Source organism: Odocoileus virginianus, chromosome 12, assembly GCF_023699985.2.
Source record: "Odocoileus virginianus isolate 20LAN1187 ecotype Illinois chromosome 12, Ovbor_1.2, whole genome shotgun sequence".
NCBI classification, from domain to species: Eukaryota; Metazoa; Chordata; class Mammalia; order Artiodactyla; family Cervidae; genus Odocoileus; species Odocoileus virginianus.
In genome coordinates this window covers 41,122,911-41,146,508 of record NC_069685.1, presented here as the reverse complement: position 1 = coordinate 41,146,508, position 23,598 = coordinate 41,122,911, and the positions used below count along the sequence as shown (strand labels likewise).

The following is a 23,598-nucleotide window of genomic DNA, read 5'->3' as shown; positions in this document are numbered from 1 at the left end:
CAAGACTCTCATTCAGACTTGATAGAAAAAAAGTGACAAGCTTTACAGACAAGTGAAAGCTAAGAGAATTCAGCAACACCAGACCAACTTTGCAACAAATGCTAAAGGAAGTCCTCTAGGTGGGAGAGAAACTAGCAACTGAAACAAAAGAAAACATTGTGCATATATAGACGGCTCTGTGAAAACCTCATGGGAAAAGCAAGCCCCCAAACTGCAATAGATACATACACAAAAGAGAAAAAGCAACCCAAATACAACACTGCTGCTGCTGCTAAGTCGCTTCAGTCATGTCTGACCCTGTGCGACCCCATAGACGGTAGCCCACCAGGCTCCCCGGTCCCTGGGACTCTCCAGGCAAGAATACTAAAGAGGGTCATTTAACTGCAAGAGGAGAGAATAAGAGAGGAAGGGATGAAAACAGACCTACAAAAACAAACGGAAAACATTTAAGAAAATGGTAGTAGGAATGCATGTATTGATAATTACCTTAAACGTAAATAGATTAAATAGGCCTACCAAAAGACGTAGACTAACTGAGTGTATGCGAAAACAAGACCTGTATATATCCTGGGCTTGCCAGGTAGCTCAGTGGTAAAGAATCCTGCCAGTGCAGGAGGTTCAGGAGATGTGGATTTTATCCCTGGGTTGGAAGATCCCTTGGAGGAGGAAATGGCAGTCTGCTCCAGTATTCTTGCTGGAACAATCCTATGGACAAAGGAGGCTGGTAAACTAGAATCCATGGGATTGCAGAGAGTGAAATGTGACTGAGCAACTGAGCACATGCACATACGCGTGCGTGCGCACCCACTCTCTCTCTCTCTCTCTCACACACACATACACGCATCCTGTCTACCAGAGACCCACCAAAGACCAAGGTACACATACAGACTGAAAGTGAGGGCATGGAAGAAGGTATTCAACCCAAATGGAAATCAAAAGAAAGCTGGAATAGCAATACTTATATCAGACAAAATAGACTTTAAAAGACAGACTGTTATAAGAGCCAAAAAAGAACCCTATATAATGATCAAGGGATCAATCCAAGGAGAAAATATGACAATTGTAAATATATATGCACTGAGCATAGGAACATGTCAATATATAAGGCAAATACTAACAGCCATAAAAGGAGAAATTGACAGTAACACAATAATAGTGGCAGATTTTAACACCCGCCTTTCAATGGACAGATCCTCCAGACAAAATAGTAAGGAAACACAGGCTTCCAATGACACATTGGACAAGATGGTGGACCAGATGGACTTAATTGATCTTTATAAGACATTCCATCCAAAGGCAGCAGAATACACATTCTCAAGTGCACACAGAACATTCTCCAGGATTGTCTCATGCTGGGCCATAATGTGATTCTTGGTAAGTTTTAGAAAATTGAGAGCATATCAAGCATTTTTCTGATCATAACATTATGAAATTAGGAATAAACTACAAGAAAAAAACTATAAAACACAAACACACGGAGGCTAAAAAACATGCTACTAAACAGCCAGTGGATCACCGAAGAAATCAAAGATGAAATAAAAATACCTAGAGACAAATGAAAATGAAACAATCCAAAACCTATAGGATGCAGCAAAAGCAGTTCTAATAGGGAAGATTAGCAATATGTTCTTACCTCAGGAAACAATAAAAATCTCAAATAAACAACTAGCCTTACACATAAAGCAACCAGAGAAAGAAGAACAAACAAAGCCTGAAGTTAGGAGAGAGATCATAGGGATAAGAGCAGAAATCAATGAAATAGAGACAAAGAAAGCAATAGTGAAAATAGCAAAACTAAAATCTGGTTCTTTGAAAAGATAAACAAAATTGATAAAGCTTTAGGCAGACTCATCAAAAATAAAAAGGAGAGAACCCAAATGCATAAAATTAGAAAGAAAAAAGAAGTTACAATTGACACCACAGAAATTCAAAAGATCATAAGAGACTACTATGAGCAAATGTATGCCAATAAAATGGACAACCTGGAAGAAATGGACAAATTCTTAGAAAGGTACAGATTGCCAAGACTGAACCAGGAAGAAGTAGAAAATATGAATAGACCAATCAAACACTGAAATTGAAACTGTGATGAAAAAATTCCAAACAAAAGTTCAGGACCTGGGGACTTCACAGGCAAATTCTATCAAACATTTAGAGAAGAACTAACACCTATCCTTCTCAGACTACAATGAGACATCACCTCACATCAGTCAAAATAGCTATCATCAAAAAACCCACAAACATAAATGCTGGAGAGGGTGTGGAGAGAAGGGAACCCTCCTACACTGTTGGTGGAATGTAAACTGGTGCAATCACTATGGAGAATAATATTACTGCTTAGTCACTTCAGTCGTGTCTGACTCTGTGCAATGCTGTGGACTATAGCCCACCAGCCTCCTCTGTCCATGGAATTCTCCAGGCAAGGGTACTGAGGTGTGTTGCCATGACCTGCTCCATGGGATCTTCCTGACTCGGGTTGAACCCGGGTCTTCTGCATTGCAGGCAGATTCTTTACAACTGAGCCACCAGGGAAATGCAGGAGAGCAGTATGGAGGTTCCTTAAAAAGTTAAATGTAGAGCTACCATATGATCCTGAAATTCCAATCCTGGGCATATATCTGGAGAAAAATATGACCTCAAATGATACATGCATCGCAATGTTCATTGCAGCACTGTTTACAATATCCCAGACATGGAAGCAACCTAAATGTTCATTGACAGAGGAATGGAGAAAGAAGCTGTGGTAAACATACACAGTGGAATATTTCTCAGCCAGTAAAAACATGAAATAATGCCATTTGCAGCAACATGGATGGACCTAGAGATTGTCATATTGAGTGAAGTAAGTCAGACAGAGAAGGAGAAGTATTGCATGATATCCCTTAAATGTGGAACCTAAAAAGAAATTATATAAATGAACTTACTTACAAAACAGAAATAGACTCACAGGCTTAGAAAACAAACTTATGGTTGCTGGGAGAAAGGGGTAGTTAGGTAGTTTGGAATGGACATATGCACACTGCTTTATGTAAAATGGATAACCAATAAGGACCTACTGTATAGCACATGGAACTCTGCTCAATGTTATGTGGCAGCCTGGATGGGAGTGGAGTTTGGGAGAGAATGTATGTGTGTGTGCATGAGTGCCCAGTTGCTTCAGTCATGTCCAACTCTTTGTGACACTATGGACTGTAGCCTGCCAGGCTTCTCTGTCCATGGGATTCTCCAGGCAAGAATACTGGAGTGGGTTGCCATGCCCTCCTCCAGGGGATCTTCCCAACCCAGGGATCAAACCAGTGTCTCATGCATCTCCTGCATTGCAGGCAGGTTTCGTACCTCTAAGCCACCAAGGGAGCCTCTGTGTGTGTGTGTATGTGTGTGAGTGTGTGCATGCACGCACGTGTGTGTATATGTATGTATGACAGTCCCTTCACTGTTCACCTGAAATTCTCACAATATTGTTAATCGACTATACACAAATACAAAATAAAAAGTTAAAAAAAAAAACTCCCAACAAACAAAAGTCCAGGACCTGATTACTTCACAGGCAATCTCTATTAAACATTTAAAGAAGAGCTAACACATATCCTTCTGAAACCATTCCAAAAAACTGCACAGGAAGGAAAACTCCCAAACACATTCTATGAGGCCACAATCATACTGATACCAAAACCAGACAAAGATATTGAAGAAAAAGGAAAATTATCGGCCAGAATATGGAGCAGATGTATACAGTCAGCAAAAACAAGACTGGGAGCTGACTGCAGCTCAGTTCATGAACTCCTTATTGCAAAATTCAGACTTAAATTGAAGAAAGTAGAGAAAACCACTAGGCCATTCAGATATGACCTAAATCAAATCCCTTATGATTATACAGTGGAAGTGACAATCAAATTCAAGGGATAGATCTGATACAGTGTCAGAAGAACTATGGACAGAGGTTCATAACATTGTATAGGAGGTGGTGATCAAAATCATCCATGAGAAAAAGAAATGCAAAAAAGGTTGTCTGAGGAATCCTTACAAATAGCTGAGAAAAGAAGTAAAAGGCAAAGGAGATAAGGAAAGATATACCCATCTGATTGCATAGTTCCAAAGAATAGCAAAGAGAGATAAGAAAGCATTCCTAAGTGATCAATGCAAAGAAATAAAGGAAAATAACAGAATGAGAAAGACTAGAGATCTCTTCAAGAAAATAAGAACTGTTAAGGGAACATTTCATGCAAAGATGGGCCCAATAAAGGACAGAAACGTTATGGACCTAACAGAAGCAGAAGATACTAAGAAGAGGTGGCAAGAATACACAGAAGAACTATACAAAAAAGATCTTAATGACCCAGATAACCACGATGGTGTGATCACTCACCTAGAGCCAGACATCTCGGAATGTGAAGTCAAGTGGGCCTACACTACGAACAAAGCTAGTGGAGGTGATGGAATTCCAGCTAAGCTATTTCAAATCCTACAAGATGATGCTGTGAGAGTGCTGCACTCAATATGCCAGCAAATTTGGAAAACTCAGCAGTGGCCACAGGCCTGGAAAAGGTCAGTTTTCATTCCAATCCCAAAGAAGGACAATGCCAGAGAATGTTCAAACTACCACACAACTGCACTCATTTCACATTCTAGCAAGGTGATGCTAAAAATCCTTCAAACTAGGCTTCAGCAGTACATGAACCGAGAACTTCCAGATGTTCAAGCTGGATTTAGAAAAGGCAGACGAACAAGAGATAAATTGCCAACATCCATTGGATCATAGAAAAAACAAGGGAATTCCAGAGAAACATCTACTTCTACTTCATAGACTACGCCAAAGCCTTTCTCTGCGTGGATCACAACAAACTATGGAAAATTCTTAAAGAGATGGGAAAACCAGACCACCTTACCTGCCTCCTGAGAAATCTGTATGCAGGTCAAGAAGCAACAGTTAGAACTGGACATGGAACAGTGGTGGTGGTGGTTTAGTCGCTAAGTTGTGTCCGACTCTTATGACCCCATGGACTGTAGCCTGCCAGGCTCCTCTGTCCATGGGATTCTCCAGGCAAGAATATTGGAATGGGTTGCCATTTCCTTCTCCATGGAACAATGGACTGGTTCCAAATAGGGAAAAGGAGTACATCAAGGCTGTATATCGTCACACTGCTTATTTAACTTATATGCAGAGTACATCATGTGAAATGCCAGGCTGGGTGAAGCTCTAGTTGGAATTGAGGTGTCCAGGAGAAATATCAATAACCTCTGATATGCAGATGATACCTCCCTTATGGCAGAGAACAAAAAGGAACTAAAGAGCCTCTTAATGAAAAAGTTAAAGGGGAGAGTGAAAAAGCAGATTTAAAACTCAACATTCAAAAAACTATGATCATGGCATCTGGGTCCATCACTTCATGGCAAATATATGGGGAAACAATTGAAATAGTGACAGATTTTATTTTCTTGGGCTCCAGAATCACTGCAGACAGTAACTACAGCCATGAAATTAAAAGATGTTTGCTCCTTGGAAGAAAAGCTGTGACAAACCTAGACAGTGTATTAAAAAGCAGAGACTTTACTTTGCTGACAAAGGTCCATATAGTCAAAGCTATGGTTTTTCCACTAGTCGTGTATGGATATGAGAGTTGGACCATGAAGAAGGCTGGGTGCCAAGGAATTGATGCTTTTAAACTGTGGTGCTGGAGAGGAGTCTTGAGAGTCTTTTGGACAGCAAGGAGATCAAGCTAGTCAATCCTAAAGGAAATCAACTCTGAATATTCATTGGAAGGATTGTTACTGAAGCTGAATCTCCAATACTTTGGCCACCTGATGCAAAAAGTTGACTCACTGGAAAAGACCCTGATGCTGGGAAAGATTGAAAGCAAGAGGAGGAGACAACAGAGGATTTGATGGTTGGATGGCATCACTGATTCAATGGACATGAGTTTGAGCACACTCCAGGAGATAGTGAAGGACAGGATAGCCTGGTGTGCTTCAGTCCATGGGGTCACAAAAAGTTGGACATGACTGAGTGACTGAACAGCAATCACTGATGAACATAGACCCAAAATTCCTTATCAAAATACTAGCAATCTGAATCCAACAATATATTAAAAATGTCATACACTCTGATCAGGTTGGATTTATCTCAAGGATGCATGCAGTTTTCAATATCTGCAAATCAGTTGCTGAGTTATATCACATACAAATTGAAGAATAAAAGACACATGAGCTTCTCAATGGACTGGCATGATGCAATCCATGGGGTTGCAAAGAGTCAGACATGGCTGAGTGACTGAACAACATTTCAATAGATACAGAAAAAACTTCTGATAAAATTCACCCATTTATGATAAAAAAAAAAAAACCTCTCCAGAAATGGGAGGTAGAGGGAACATACCTCAACATAGTTAAAGCCATATATGACAAAGATATAGCTAACATACTCAATTGTGAAAAGCTGAAAGCATTCCTTCTGATTTCAGGACCAAGACAAGAATATCCACTCTTATTCAACATAGTTTTGAATGTTCCATGCGAAGTCCTACCCATGGAAATGAGAGAAGAAAAGAAGTAAAGGAAACCCAAAATGCAAAAGATGTTAAACAGTCACTATTTGCAGATGACATGATATTACACAGAGATGATACTAAAGATGCTACCAGAAAACTACTAGAACTCATCAATGAATTTGGAAAAGTTATAGGTTACAAAATTAATCCATAGAAATCTATTCTGTTTCTATACACTAACAATGAAAGATCAAAAATAGGTATTCAAGAAACAATCCCATCTACCATCCTATCAGAATAAAATAACTAGGAATAAACCTACCCAAGGAGACAAAAGACCTGTATTACAAAAAGGGACAGATGCTGATGAACTTGAAGAAGACAAACATTTGGAAAGATATACCATGTTTGAATGACTATATTACTCTGGGCACCAATGAGTGCCTTGAGAATGACTATGTTACTCAAGGCAATCTGCAGACTCAATGCAATCCCTATCAAATTACTAAGGGCATTTTTCACAGAAATGAAACAAAAATCTTAAAATTTGTATGGAGACACAAAGCACCCTGAATAGACAAAGCAGTCATGAGGAAGAAAAGCAGAGCTGGAAGAATCAGGCTTCACGACTTCAGACTATAGTGCAAAGCTATAGTCACCCAGACAGGATGGTGCTGGCACAAAAAATAAGAGCATGTATCAATGGAACAGGATATAAAGCCCAAAAATAAACTCATGCACCTGTGATCAATTAATCTGTGACAAGTGAGGCACGACTACACAGTGGTAGAAAGACAGTCTGTTCAACAAATGGTCCTGAGAAAACTGGAAAACATGTAAAAAACAAGATGATGATCGTCCTGTAACAGCATATACAAAAATAAGCTCAAAATGAATTAAAGACCTAAATGTGAGACTGAACACTGTAAAATCCCTACAGAAAACTTAGGCAGAACACTCTTGACATAAATTGCAGCAATATCTTGTCTGATTTCTCTCCCAGAATAATGGAAATAAAACCAAAAATAAATAGACGGGACCTAATTAAACTCAAAAGCTTTTGCACAATAAAGGAAGCAATAAACAAAATGAAAAGACAGCTCACAGATTGGAGAAAATATTTGCAAATGATATAACCAACAAGGGATTAATCTTGAAAATCTATAAACAGCTCATGAGACTTAATATCATCAAAACAATCCAATCAAAAGAAATGGTGGGAGACCTAAAGAGACATTTCTCCAAAGGAGACACAGATTGCCAAGAGGCACATGAAGAGATGTTAAAAAATGCTATTTTTTTAGAGAAATGCAAATCAAAATGACAATGAGGTATCACTTCACACCAGTCAAAATGGCTATCATCAAAAAATTCACAAACAATAATGGAGAGGGTGTGGAGAGAAGGGAACCCTCCTGCATTGTTGGTGAGAGTGTAAACTGGTGCAGCCACTATGGAGAAAAGTACAGAGGTTCCTTAAAAAACTGAAATTAGAGCTACCATATGACTCTACAATCCCACTTCTGGGCATATATCTGGAGAAAAGCATGATCTGAAGTGATACATGAGCCCCAGTGTTCATTGCAGCACTATTTACAGTAGCCAAGGCATGGAAGCAACCTAAATACCCATCAACAGAGGAATGAATAAGGAAGATGTGGCACATACACACAATGGAATGCTACCCAGCTATTAAAAAAGAATAAAATAATGCCATTTGCAGTAACATGGATGGACCTAGAGACTGTCACATCGAGTGAAGTCATACAGAGAAAAAGAAAAATCATATGACATCCCTATATGTGGAATCTAAAAAGAAATGATATAAATGAACCTTAAAAAAATGTATTTATTTTTGGTTGCACTGGGTCTTTGTTGCTGCCCTCGGGCTTTTTCTAGTTGTGGCAATGAGGAGCTACTCTCTAGTTGTGGTGCATGAGTTTCTCTTTGAGGTGGCATCTCTTGTTGCAGAGCACAGGCTCTGGAGTGCTTGGGCTTCAGTATTTGCACCTCCTGGGCTCTCGAACATGGGCTTAGTAGTTGTGGTGCCACAAGGCACGTGGGACCTACTGGACCAGGGATCAAATTCATGTCCGCTGCATGGGCATGCAGACTGTCAACCACTGGACCAGCATGAAGTCCCCAAATGAGCTTATTTACACAAGAGAATCAGACTCACAGACTTGGAGAACAAACTTATGGTTGCAGGGAAGGATGAGGGGAAGGGATGGTTAGGGAGTCTGAGATCAACATGTACACACTGCTGTATTCAAATTGGATAACTAGAAGTGTCTACTGTATAGCACAGGGAACGCTTCTCAATGTTTTGTGGCAGCCTGCCTGGGAGGGGAGTTTGGAGGAGAATGGATGCATGTATATATATTGCTGAGACACTCAACTGTGCATCTGAAACTGTCACAATATTGTTAACTGGCTATACTCCAATATAAAATAAAAAGTTAAAAAATATATAATAAATGTGGGCTTAGTGGTGAATGTTTAGACAAAATGGAACACTATTCAGCAATAAAGAAGCAAACCAGTGGTGTGTCTGTAACATGAATAAATCTTCAGAGCATTGTGCTGAGCAAAAGAAGCCAGGCACAGTATCTATTGTGGTCCGCATCATATAAAATGTCCAGAAAAGGCAGGTCTATGGAGAGAATCAGAGTAAAGATTGTCTGGGGGTCGGAGATGAGAGTGGATCTTGGCTTCAGAGGATCTTTGAGACAGTAGGAATGCTGCAAACCTGGATGAGACAACTGTTGCAAAACTTCCTTTATTAAAAATAATTGAATTAAAAAATTACTTTTACTAGAAGCTTTATTGAGGTATGATTTATATACCATAAAACTCACCCTTTAAAAGTGTACCTTCAAACTGGAGCCCATTATACAGAGCGAAGTAAGCCAGATGTACCTTCAGTCATTTTTAGTATTCTCAGACTTGTCTACATATTACCATGTCCAGTTCCAGAACATTATCATTACTTCCAAAAGAAACCCTTTCCCCATTCACAAGCCACTCTCCATCCCCTCCTTCCCCGTCCCCTTGACTGCCATTTGATCATGAATTTCCCCATTCTAGATATTTATATGTGCTTTACTCAGCCATGTCTGAGTCTTTGCAGCCCTAAGGACTGTACCCCACCAGGCTCCTCTGTCTGTGGAATTTTCCAGTCAAGAAAGGCTCCTCTGTCCTTAGAATTTTCCTGACAAGTATACTGGAGTGGGTTGCCATTTCCTACTCTAGGAAATCTTCCTTACCCAGGGATCAAAACTGTGTCTCTGGCATCTCTTGCATTGGTAGATGGTTCTTTACCACTAGCACCACCTGGGAAGACATTTATATAAATAGAATCATATCACCTATGGACATGTATATCTAACTTCTTTCATTTAGCACAGTGTTTTCATAGTGGCTTTGTGTTGGTCTCAGCCTGTCAGTAATGATGCTGTGACTAGGAATATCTGAGATGGGGGCTTACCTGGGCCCCTACTAGTCACAGCCCCCACAGACATTTCACCAATGAGCCATTGCCATGGCTGGACCCATCCTTATGGTTCTTACTGTGATTGCAAGATGCATCTCAGCAACAACCATCAGGAATCTTTGAAAACATAAGGTTTATTACTGAGGATCCTGGGGAGTAGGTGACACACCAGGGTCATACAGCAGAGAGAGAATGAGAATGTGGACTGGGAGTTCTGCCCATACTTGGATCATGGGGGCTTACAGGTTCATTATTTATTGATGAATTTAAGATATAAAGCTAAGGATTAAGGCACAGGAAGGGAAGAGCACAGTTCACTTCAGGGAGCAGTCATTCAAGTCACCCAGGGCTTTCTATGAGGAGACCGTTGGGCGGAGGTGGGGTGGGGGCATCCCATCCTGGCTCTTTATCTAGTTGTGTGGCTAGAAATGAACTTACCCAAGATTGATGTTTAGTCGTGCCTCAGAAATCAGAAGCTTTCAGTACAATCAGGTATTTGCATTATGGTCAAAAAAAGGTAATTGTCGGATACCCATATAGTGTAGTACAGAAGTTCATCATATAGTAGCATTCTTCAGTGCTTCTTTCCTTTTTATGACTAAATAATGTGCCTTTGCATGTATAGATCACTTTTGGTTTATCCATTCATCCATTGATGCTTATTTGGCTGTTAGCAGTCAAGTCATTAAAAACATTTGTGTGCAATCATTTCTATGTACACAGGCTTTTAATTCTCTTGAGTGTACACCTCGGAATGGGATTGCCAGGTAATACAGTGATTCTGGGTTTAACACCTTGAGGAACTGCCAAGCTGGGTCCAAAGTGATTGCTCCATTTTACGTCCCCACCAGCTGCGCAGGAAGGTAAAAAACTTTACTCTTGCATCTTTTTGTCGTGTGCTAGATATCTTGGTCCTTAATAACAGTGATATAACTGTCATGTCCTATAGCAAACACAAGATGGTTTTAAAATAATAACAATTTGTTACTATTAACTAGGATACTAAATGAAGTTCAGTTAGTCTTTATACCTCATTTTATCCAAAGAATACATAGTTAAATACCACATGTTAAGGTCAGGTAGAAAACTGATTGTCTCTTGTAGTTTTGTTTCCAATTGCATAAACAAAAATGTATTTGTTGACATTTATTTTCAACTTCAGGGATTGCCCTCCCTCCTCCTTTTGATCATGTAGCATATTTACATGATTCAAAAGTAGAAAGTGTATAAGGGTGCATTCAGACAAGCCTCCATCTCTCCTCCTTCCCTCCTCCCAAGGTAACTTAAGTTTCTAGTTCATCTTCTCAGTGATTCTTTTGGAAGTAAAGATACACACAGAGACATAGCTGATCAGACTCAATGCTAAGCTTTGTCAGGAAGCCTTTTTTCTGCCTCTCACCCTGGGTTTCCCAGAGCTCAATATGCCGTGTTTCACTCATTTTTACACCATGTATTTTGTTGTTAAAGTAACTTCTGAAATGAATTCCTCTGACCCTTTGCTCTGATTGCCTAATGCCTTTCTCTCCTCCCTTTTCTCCCCTCTCCCTCTAACCCTCTGAAGCTTCTTTCTGTTGTTTCTCTCTGTGCCCGAACCTTGTTTTCTCACTTCTCGTGCTGATCACTTGGGGCTTCATTTCCAGCAGCTTTCTCTCTCAGGGAAGACCCAACCTCCTATGAGGGACTGTTTGCCCATTATTTCTCAGACCATTGTGTTCCCAGATGGCCACAGCACTGTTAGATCATTTAGCAACTTTGGGAACATCTTTTTTAGTCACCTGCAGCCCTGAGCCTGAGAGGCTCAGATTCCACTTGGGAGCTGCTCTCCTCTTGGGGATGCTTGTTAACTGGTGACTTTGGAGGTCAGCAGCCTGTGGCCCCCACTCCCTCAGTTGTACTGTTAGGTTGCATCTGCCTAGATTCTGAGGTTTGTGGGGAGCCCTGTCACTTGGGTCTGTTTTTCTGGCTGTGGACATCTCTGACTTCTTCTTTTACTATTTCTGTAGGCCTCTTGTTTTTATTGGGACATTAAAAGACTACACTGCCACCCTGATCTCATCCTACTCTCAATGTTTCCCAACAAACAGTAAGACTCAGTGAGAGAGATTAAATGAGTTGTTCGTGGACATCCAGATATTGAGAGAAGAAACTCTACTGAAACACAGATTATTTCATCCAAGATCTATTTCTGGTGTGCACCCACATAAAGCAGGGTCATTTACTCCTTAGCACCTGGCATCATGTTCTTCATAACTGTCTGCCTGAAACTGTTTAAATCTCAGTGTGGTTGCTGCTCTTTCGGGGTTCCTGGGGGCCTGTGCAGAGTCTGTGTGGGGGGCTGTAGTCAGTGTGCTGGGCTCCCTAGTTCCATTTCCTCTCACTTCTGCCCCCCAGCAGCACTGACCACAGTCTGGAGAACCCCTGGCGCAGCTGGGGTGAGTGCAGTCACCAGCAAGAGACCAAAGTTAGAAATGTGCTCTCAAATGTGTGTTTGCTCTACAGGTGCCACCTCTCCAGGAGCGAGACAGTTCATGCAATGCGAGCAGAAAGCATCAAGGTGAAGAATCCACCTTGCGTCAAGGGAGCCCTGACCAGAGGCCTCTCCCTGGAGACCTGGGACAGCGCAGGTCCTGGAGTGGCTGCTTATTTCCCAGGAGCAGCCGAAAGCCAAGAAATCCTGGGTGAGTCCTTGTTTATTTCCACTTCTTTTCTTTATTCCTCTTTAATTTTTTTGGTGGGGAGAGGTCCTTAGATGGGAGCATTTAGTTAACTTCTCCTTAGGTCATGGAAGGTCCCTGAGGTCCCTGTTTCCTGGTTTCCCCAGACTTGATTTTTAGCTTCTTCTCCACTCCCACAATTTTAAAATGCATATTGTTCTTTTTATGTGTGTACAAAATGTGTATTTTTGTTGGTGTGAATGCATTTTTAATTTATGTTCATGGCATGTACACATGTGTCTCCTGCTCTATTGCTTATATTTTTTGTTAAGTACTTTGTTTCATTAAGCACCATCCTCTTATATGGCCATAAGCAATGTCTAGGTGTCCACTTGCCTCACATTCTCCACGAACTACTGTTATTCCTTTTTTTTTTAATTGGAGGGTAATTACTTTATAATATTGTGATGGCTTCTGCCATACATCAACATGAATCAGCTATAGGTATACATATGTCCCCTTCCTCCTAAACCTCCCTCCCGCCTCCCTTTGCCTCCCATCCCTCTAGGTTATCACAGAGCACCAGCTTTGGGGTCCTTGTGTCATATAGCAAAGGACTCCCTATTACATTTTATGTATTTAATCTTTGCTTTTCTCTGCAATGCTGAACACTTCTTTTAGGCAAGACTGTCTTTCATCCATTTTATATTACCTAACATAGTTGAATACCTGTGTCGACTAAAAAAAAGATATACAACTTGAGAGTTGTGAGTTAAGGTTTATTTGGGGCAAAATGAGGACTGCGGCCTGGGAGGCAGCATCTCAGGTAGCTCTGAGAGATGCTCCAAAGCGGCAGTGGGGGAACGTCAATATACAAGGTTCTGGTGAAGGGAGAGTTCAATACCATGAAGCACTCAATTTACAAAAGGATTTTTGTTAGTCATGAGGGTCTGATGTCACCATGAAGGGATTTATTGCTTCTCTAGATATGAGGAGATGCAAGGACTGAGATCATAAAATCTGTTTCTAAAAACATCCAACTATCTAAAGACCTGTCCCACCAGATTCCCTTGAGCACAGAGTGCCTCACTCCACCTCAGGGGTTGTTGAAGGTCAACAGCTATAGCAGCGTGGGGTTCAATCTCTGCAGAGGCAGATTTCAAATGCCTTTGTTGTTCAGTCTTCGGCAATGCTCTTGGTAAGTGCCAATTTGTAGTTGACACCTGGCACATGCTATTATATGTTTAATGAAAAGTTAACTGATTTAATGCATATTGATGGGATATTTTCAATGAATGTTTGCTTTTTCCCAAAGCAGAATGTAAATAATTGGCTCTCTTGGCAGCCGTTTGTTTACTCCAAACTCAGTAAAATGATTTGAGATTGAATGGAGATATGCTTTTTTCAGGGACCATTGTCATTCATGGTTGTGTTTGTGGACTTTACTTGGGAAGAGTGGCAGCTGCTGGTCCCAGCTCAGAAGCACCTGTACAGGAGTATGATGTTGGAAAACTACAGCAACCTGGTGTCCCTGGGTGGGTAATGCCTCCCTGAAAGGAGTATGTATAATCTCCAGGCTTCCCCTTCTTGGTGGCTGAAAGCTGGGGCACTTTTGTAAAATACTTAATGATTTGGGGCTTATATTTAGAGGTCAGATTTTCTTATTCTCCCTTTGACATCAGAATACACTGGTTGAATGGTGTTTACTTTGCCAAATGCAAAAGAGCAGCTTTATCATGCCACCTCTAGACTGAGTCTTCCCTGTTCTTCTGAATCCCTGAGTCCCAGGAAGCCTTGGTCCAGATTGTCTGTGATTTTCCATTCACAGGGTATCAACACACCAAACCCAGTATCATTTTCCAGTTGGAACAAGAAGAGCTATGGATGATGCAAATCCTGAGTCAGGGCCATCCAGGTGAGTGGCCAGGACATTTAGCTCTTTTCCTCCTTCCTCAGAATTGCTGTGAGTTCTTATATGATGTTTCTTTTGTGTTTGTGTTTTTGTGTTATTTGTGACCATTTTCTCTTCATGCTCTCTTTTCTGGCATTCTCAGCTTCCTTCTTTCTTTCTCGGGGTGATAGACTCATTTCATCCTGCATTTAAGCAGCTTTTCCTCTTTACTTCACTGGATGTGACTTTCACACCTCTTCTACTTTCTCTTTTTTTAAAATTACTCACATTCATATTTAACAACCACAGGTCCAGTTTCCTTCTCCTGGAAACCTGTTAGGAGATTCCACCCCTCTGTTCCTCCTTGCTTGTCACTCTGTCATCACTGTTTTTTCTGAGGTTATTCCTGCCTCATTTGATGATACTAGTTATCTTACCTGAAGCCTTTCCCTCTCTCCACACTCAGGTGACACTCCACTGAACACCCTGTCACACTGCATGACAGAGTGCTTATTCTTATGCTTTACTGACCTCACTTGCTCTTCTCTCTGAGTCCAAAGGGGTCTTTTCTATATTCCCTATTTTTGTCATATGTTTTAAGTTTTAGCAGACTCCCACCCTGAAGATTTGAGCTCTTTCTTTCTCTGTTTGTGACTGACAGTCCTGTCCACCTTTCATCTGCCCTTTGGTACTGGGTTTAATTGGTTCACAGGGTGTCTTCCCTACATGGGCCACTCCATTGTCTAATTTTTCAGAAATTGGAATTGAAATGTCTCTTCCCTGCCCCATAGCTGTATGATAATGTCTTCTTTCCTTCCTAATTGTTAGTTCTGCTGTGCTTTGAATTCTTTTTCCTGACACTGGAGAGTGGGCTTAAAACTCCTTTATATGCAGTTGTCTTCACTAGTCTTGTTATAATCTGCCGTATTTTGCTCCTTTAAAAATAAGTCTTTTAAAACACCATCTTCTCAATTCCTACCCCCAACAAGGCTAGTATTATTTCATTTCTTGCTTGTTCTACTTACCAGCCAAATTTATAGCTTTTACTCTTTTTATACTATTAGTTTGTCCTGAAGTGACTGTCAGATATGTTTCCCTAAGCAGCTATGTATTTTTTAATAAATGTGGCAGGGTAAATCAACGGTAAATCTTCGTATTATTAGGATTGTTTCACCTGAAATTTTTTATTAATCCTGAATGAACCTGTTTAAGCAGAAGTGATTTATTACTACACATCACAAAATGTCTTAACATGGAGCAGCTCTAAGGATGACTAAATCCTTAGTCATTGCCTTACTAAATCCCCGAAGGTCTGTCTCTTCCTTGCCATTATAACTATGTCAGTATTTTCCTCAGATTAACTCCCTCATGGTCATTAGATCATTACAGTTTCACCTGACACCCGCAGATATACCAGTGGCCAGTGGGGCAAAAAAGACTGTTCCTTCCCATGTGGCCCTTTTTTTATCAGACATTAAAATCTATTTCAGGAAGCCCTAACTGACTTACCATGTTTAACAGGCTAGATTTTTATCACCTACTCTGTCTAAAGAAGACTCAGGCAAGGGAAATGAAACCATCACTGTTGGCTCAGATAAATCATGCTTCCCCTTCAGCAGCGGGTATGGAGATGGGTCTCCAGTTTCCTAGCTGAAGCACATGGCCTTACAGATGGAGGTAGGACATAAAATCAGATCTCAGCCAACCAGGAAAAGGACAGCAGAACTGTCAGGTAGGCAGCACTGTACACCTTCATCTTCCTCTTTGGTGAGGGAGCATCCAGTCACATCCTTCTTTCCATCCATCCACCTTCAAAAATATCCTATCATACCTCTATCCATTCTTAATCATATTAGTACAAGTCTAGGATTATTGTTTCTAATTAGACCTGGTGGTGTGTCTTCCTGGTCTGGTGATCTATAATTAAAGATAAGTTATCCACATACAACTAGCCAGACAGGCTGAGTGGTAGAAAGACGTACAGAATGGTTACAACAGGAACCTTGTTCTGGGAGAGCAGCAGCGGAACCACAGGGAAGCCACTGGTTACAGTGCATTGGAACTGGGCTGCGCAGGCTGTTCCAGGGCTTCTGCCGTGGCTGTGGCCTGGTGAGCCCCGAGTTCTCTCTCTTAGCCTGAGTTCCTCTTCTTTTGTCTTCTGTAGCTAAACTCAAGATGAGCCACAGCCAGTAATCATGTTTAATATAGTCTTGAATCATGTTTAAACAGTTTTCAGTCTTGCGAATTCCTGTCTTCTGCTCACTGACTCTGGTATTCTGTGTTTATTTCTTGAATTCTTTGTGTCCCTTGAGATACCAGCAATGATCTGATTTTCTGGAATTACTGTTGCAAAAAAAAAAAAAAAAATGCTCCATAGCAAATTCATTAGATTTCCTGGGAAATAAAATGAAGGAAACTAGAGATGTGAGAACCAAGGAAAAACAAGGAGTGTGGTGCTAGCAACAGAAAGATTGGAAGGGTAAAGTATAGAAATTGACAGATTCAGTATCCATGAACTTTGACGTCTACAGTAACATCACTGACAGCCAAACGTGAGCAAATCTGATTCAAGGGCAAAGATGAATTACTCACTGGCCTGGTTTTTCCTGATGGAAACATTTATGACTTTAAGATCATTTAGTTGACAGTAATACTCCCTTCAAAGCCATTGTAATAGTCAAACATGCTCATATTCATTTCTCGGTACATGGGAATGGATATTGTCCTAGTTGGGAATCGGTGTTTAGGAACATATAACTTGGATGTTGTGTACAAATGAGTAAGAGAGTTCAAGTTTAGGCTTTAGAGGAACCTGGAATGAGGTATTAAGACCCTGCCATGGCTAATTCATTTCAATGTATGACAAAAACTACTGTAATGATGTAAAGTAATTAGCCTCCAACTAATAAAAATAAATGGAAAAAAAAAAAAAGACCCTGTGATATTGCAGTTTTCAAACCTGACCTGCTTCTGTCTTCTCTCAATACCCTGTTCTGTCCATCACTTTGGTCAGCATGTTACTTTGAGATACCTAGGTCCACTTAACCCATTCTCTCTTCTCTTCAGCCTCCAAATATTTGTCATTGTGCCTGAGGACTTAGTCCTGTGTCTTACTCTTTATTTATTTTGTATATTTGGAATTTGGCAGCAGTGTGGGATGGTTAATGTTTAACCAGTGTCTGTTCACCTTGCCCCTCTGTTTTTCATTCCTCTTGGAGAAAAACAATTTCACCTCTTAGCCCTTTCTTAGTGAATTTTCCTCCATGATTTCTGAATAACCAGCGCTTGTTCTGTTGTACCTAGATTTTCTCCTAATTACTCAGTGTAAAGGATAGATTTACTTCTCTTTCATCCTCCTCCCCTCATATTCCTCATGATATACACACTGTCTTCTCATACCCACATGATCCTAATAAAGCTACTTTATGCTTTTGCTTAGAACAGTCTTCAGTTTTTGCATCTTCATGACTATGTAATTTCCATTCACAGGCAAATCATACAAGTGTACAGTTGTTAGTTTTCATTCATAAATCACTTTTTCTGTTGAGTTGTTTTACTTGCCTTTCCAGTTTTCTCTGTTATTGCTCATATTTTTAATTAATTTAGCCCCAGATTCTTCTTCACATGTCTAAATATTCTTTTGGTACATTCAGCTAAATTAGTGATTCTGTCAATTTCATCTTCCTGGTGACATCACTCCCAGGTCTTGTGACTTCCTCTGGTGTAACCTAACTTTTCTCACCACCTGGTTGTACAGTTTTTATCCTGAAATCTCCTTTCAAATTTTCTGGGTTTTTTTTTTTTTTTTATGGTGTGTGTCCTCTTTTTTCTAGATTTGTTTTGTTGGAACATCTCTCACAGTATCTTCCTGTGAAAGGGTGCATTTGATATAAATGTTGGACCTGAACCTCTGAAAATGTTTATACTTTACTCCTGAATGCTCTGTTTTCTTTATTCTACTGATGCCAGTGAGAAGTTAGATCCATTGTAAATTTTGATTTATTATATGAAACGTTTTTGGTTTCTCTGGAAGTTTTACTGGCTGCTGCTTGACAGTGTTCTGAAACATCATGATGATGTTTCTTGTGAGTTTATTTTCATCTATTTGGGTATTCAGTGGACCTTTATTCCCAAGAGGAGTGTAAACCAATCTGCAATGGTTCTGCTCTTTCTCCTGAGCTTAACAATATTTGGCAAATAATAGGTATTTAATAATTATTTGTTAAATAATTCTAGTGCTTAGAGATCTTTCCCACTTTATGTTTTCCTCATTTTACCTTGTGCTTTCTAAAAAAGGTGTAGTACAAAAATTTGAAATTCAAGACTCTATTTATTGGCAGTTCCCTATGCCTATGTTCATGTTTTGAGTTGCTTTGTTTTCCTCAGTGTCCAGGAGTTGTCCAGGTACCAGTTGTCCAGTACTCCAGACACTGGAGTCCAGTGACCAGTGTCCAGGTACCTTAACTCTTGAGATTTTATTTATGTTCAGAACTGATATCAGAAACTAAGAAAAACCTCATGACATGGCATTTTTAAGGTAATTTTATGCTATACCAAGATCATGTTACTATTCACAACATGAGTATTTTCATTTCTAGATAAAGTCTGGGAAATTAATGATTGTATGGAATGGCATCAGGAAAATTAAGGCAGAAGACTATCCTTGTACTGCATTTGGAAAACTATTTTCTTAGTGAAGATTATATTTCTTCAAGACAAAGACTTCATAAATGTGTCACAAATGGAAAGAATTTGAAATATAATATAGATTTTAGTAGTAATTATGCTGGAAAGAATCCTAATGGGTTTTGTGTACAGAGAGAATCACCCTTCCATTCTAAACATGAACAAGATATTATTGGCATAAAACACTGTGAAAGTATTGAATCTGGGAAAACTGCCAACAGAAAGTCATAGTTCATTTGCCAACAAATGCATATAGGAGGAGAGCCCTTTGACTACAGTTCTTGTGAGAAGGCGTTCAGTAGCAAGTCATACCTTGTGGTTCATCAGGAAACTCATGCAGAAGGAAAGCCTTACAAGTGTGATGGATGTGGGAAAGACCAGCAGCAAGTCCTACCTCATTGCACATCAGAGAACTCACGCAGTAGAGAAGTTACATGAATACAGTGACTGTCAGAAAACTTTTAGTTTCAATTCACAACTTGTTATACATCAGAGAATTCACACACGGGAGAATCCCTGCATGTTGTGAATGTAGAAAAGTTTTCAGTGGAATAGACCAGCTTGTTTCCCACCAGAGAACTCATTCAGGACAGAAACACTGCAAGTTTTGTGCATTTGAAAGAACTTTTGATTTGAAATCACAACTCATTATACACCAAAGCATTTATATAGGAGAGAAACCCTATGAAGGCATTGATTGTCAGAAAGCCTTTAATACAGTCTTAATTCATGGTACATCAGAGAACCCACATGGGGGAGAAACCTATGGTTGTTGTGAATGTGGGAGATTCTGCAGTGAGTCACAGCTCATTGTACGTCAGAGAGCACACAGTGGGGTTAAACCCTATGTATGTAATCAGTGTGGAAAAGCCTTCAGTTTGAAGTCACAACTCATAAGTCATGAGAGGGTAACAGGCAGGAAGGCCAGGGGTCTCCAAACGGAGGAAATAGGCTGCAAGTGTCAGACAATTTTATCTCTCTCTTAAGCGGCAGGAGGAAATAAACTAAGTGATATATGTGTATATATATATATATTTCCCCTTCTCTATACAAATTTAAAAGGTTTCTCTTAAAATACTGTGTTGCTGTAATGACACCTGGTTCCACCTGAAGTTAACTGTTCTCAAACCTTGAGTTAACCAATGCATTTTCTTATGGAAATGTCTTAAGCTATGTTAATGTACTATGCATTTACCCCAGACTCTGTCTTCAAGTCAGTTCTGCCTAATGGCTCAGAACTTACTTGACAACCATTATATTATACTCAGACATTGTTCCCCCTAATCTATGTAAACAAAACTATTTGTATGGTAATCCACCCTTCTACAAGATTCAAGTCAATTGTTTTATGGCCCAGGATGACTCATTTGTTGCCAAGATTATCCCAAAATACATCTTATGGATGAGGGGCCTGGTGTCATTCTGAGTTTTAAGACATTCCTTTCTTTCATTAACAAACTGCTAGTGACTGTATAACGTCCAGCTGTATAAGATTAGGAGGGGGGTACTCTTTCTGCTCCTTTCTGATGCCTATGTCAGAAGCTTTCTCTATCTCCTTTATACTTTAATACAACTTTATTACACAAAAGCTCTGAGCAATCAAGCCTCGTCTCTGGCCCCAAATTGAATTCTTTTCCTCTGGAGGCCAAGAATCCTGGCGTCTTTTTGTGGTTCAGCAACAACCTTTCAGTCACACAGGAGTGAAACCCTATGGATGCAGTGAGTGTGGGAAAGCTTTTAGAATGAAGTCCTACCTCGTTTTACATCAGAGGACTCACACAGGAGAGAAACACCATGAATGGTGTGAATGTGGGAGAGCCTTCAGTTTGAATTCACAACTCGTTATACATCAGAGAATTCACACAGGGGAGAAGCCCTATGAAGGCAGTGATTGTGGGAAAACTTCGTTTGAACTCACAACTCGTGATATATCAGAGAATTCATACAGGAGAGAAAACCCATGAATGTAGTGAATGTTGGAAAGCCTTTAAAACAAAGTCTAACCTTATTATACACTGGAAAACCCACACAGGAGAGAAACCCTGTAGTTGTAATGAACGTGGGAAAGCCTTCAGTTGGAACTACCATCTCATTTCACATCATAAAACCCACACAGGAGAGAAACCCTATGGTTGTAGTCACTGTGAGAAAGCCTTCAGTTAGAAATACCATCTCATTTCACATCAGAGAACTCATACAGGAGAGAAACCCTATGCATACAGTGAAAGTTGAAAAGCCTTCAATACAAAGTCAAACCTCATTGTACATCACAAAACCCACACAGGAGAGAAACCCTATGGTTGTACTGTATTTGGGAAATCTTTTACTTTCAAGTTATGGCTCATTGTACATCAGGGAGCACACACTGGGGTAAAACCTATCAATGTAATCGATGTGGAAAGGCTTTCAGTTTGAATTCATACCTCGTTGTACATGAAAGAAGTCAGACAGGATGGAAACTCTATGGGTGCAATGAATATGGGAAAGCTTTTAGGAGGAAGCCCTACCTCATTATACATATGAGGACTCACAGGAAGGAAACTACATGAATGCAGAGAATGAAGGAAATCTTTCAGTTTTAATTCATAACTTGTTGTATGTCAGAGAATTTACACAGGAGAAAATCTCTATGTATGGAATGAATGTGAAAATGCCTTTAATAGAGAAGACCAGCTCATCTCACATCAGTGAACTCACACTGGGGAAAAATCTTATGGGTGCAATGAGTGTGTGAAGACATTTAGTAGCAAGTCATGCCTCATTATAAACATGAGAACTCATTCAGGAAAGAAACCATGTGAGTGTCACAAATGTGAGAAAGCCTTTATTTGGAAATCACTACTCATTGTACGTGAGTGAACCCATGCAGGGGAAAACCCTTATGAATATAGTCAATGTGAAAAAATCTTTCAGTGGAAAATTCTGGCTCCTTGTATATCAGAGGATGGAAACAAGAGAGAAGCCCTATGACTGCAATGATGTGAAAAAGCCTTCATTAGAAAATCTAAGCTCATTGTACATCAGAGGACTCATTCAGGGGAGAAACCCTATTGATGCAGTGAGTGTGGAAAAACCTTCTCTCAGAAATCAATTCTCAGTGCACATCAGAGGACTCAGACAAGAGAGAAACCCTATAAATGCAATGAATGGGGGAAAGCCTTTGGTTGGATCCCAGTTCACTGTACATCAGAGAACTCATGCAGATGAGAAATTTACCAATGAATTATATGTAAGAAACTTTCTCTGTAAAGTGAATTTCTAGGAATTCCCAGAAAATTCATGCAGGAGAGGAACTCTGTAAATCATTTCATTGTACACCATGTATGTATGGCATGTTGAAGGATATCCACAGAAAGTTGTTTTTTATACACACAATAAAAATAAGTAAACATAGGACCTCTATGAATTCAGTGAACCCTATAAAAGTTCTCAGCAGGAAATTGTACCATTTCTTTAAGTTTGTTCAGGTGAGGAACAATATGAATGAAATGAATGTCAGAAAGTAATTTTTAATATGGTAGCATTCATGGAAAGAAAATTCCATAATGCAAATGAATATAGAATAAAATCCTTTAAAATTCATAATTTATTAATAATTAGGATTTTAGTGAGAGAAAATATAAAATGAATGAATTGTAGATATCAGAAACTTATACTTGGGAGAAACCAAGCCAAAAAAAAAGAAAAGAAAAGATGATTTATGATTGTTTTTGTTCAGATGAGGTAAAGCCTCAGTAGAAATGTTTGCTTCACTATTTTTAAAAATAAATAAATATGGAGAAGGAAATGGCAACCCACTCCAGTATTCTTGCCTGGAAAAGTCCATGGACAGAGGAGTGTGGTGGGCTGAAGTCCATGGGATTACATGATTGAGCATGTGTGCATGAGGGTGGAGGGAAATGGGTTGGTAGAAATAAAGTGGTAGAACTAAAAATAAAAAGTAAATAAAAATAAATTTATATTTTAATAAATATATATTATTTTATTATAAAATTTATTATTTATATTATATAAAAATAAATATATATTTATTTTAAAATAAATAAAAAATGTGTTTATTCATTTATTTATTTGGCTGCATTGGGACTTAGTTGCAGCATGTAGGATCTTTTTTGCATCATGCAGGATCTTTTATTGTGGTGCCAGGACTTGCTAGTTGTGACATAAGGTTTAGTAGTTGTGGTGTGAGGGCTCCAGAGTGCCCAGACTTCAGTAGTTGTAGCAGGCAAGCTCTCTAGTTGTGGTTAATAGGCTCCTGAGTGTGTGGGTTCAGTAGTTGTGGCTTACAGGCTTAGTTGCTCCACAGCGTGTGGGATATTACTTCCCCAACCAAGGATCAAACCTGCATCCCCTGTATTGCATGGCAAATTCTTAACCAGTGGACCAACA

At 39.7% G+C, this 23,598-nt stretch overlaps 3 pseudogenes; all 3 read left to right on the top strand.

Moving 5' to 3' along the window:
* LOC110145425 (uncharacterized) overlaps nt 1-20,797 on the top strand; it is a 36,983-nt pseudogene extending 16,186 nt beyond the window's left edge.
* On the top strand, nt 19,148-20,797 carry LOC139037755 (zinc finger protein 268-like; annotated as a pseudogene).
* On the top strand, nt 20,395-22,924 carry LOC139029653 (zinc finger protein 268-like; annotated as a pseudogene).
* Nucleotides 22,925-23,598: the final 674 nt, after the last annotated feature.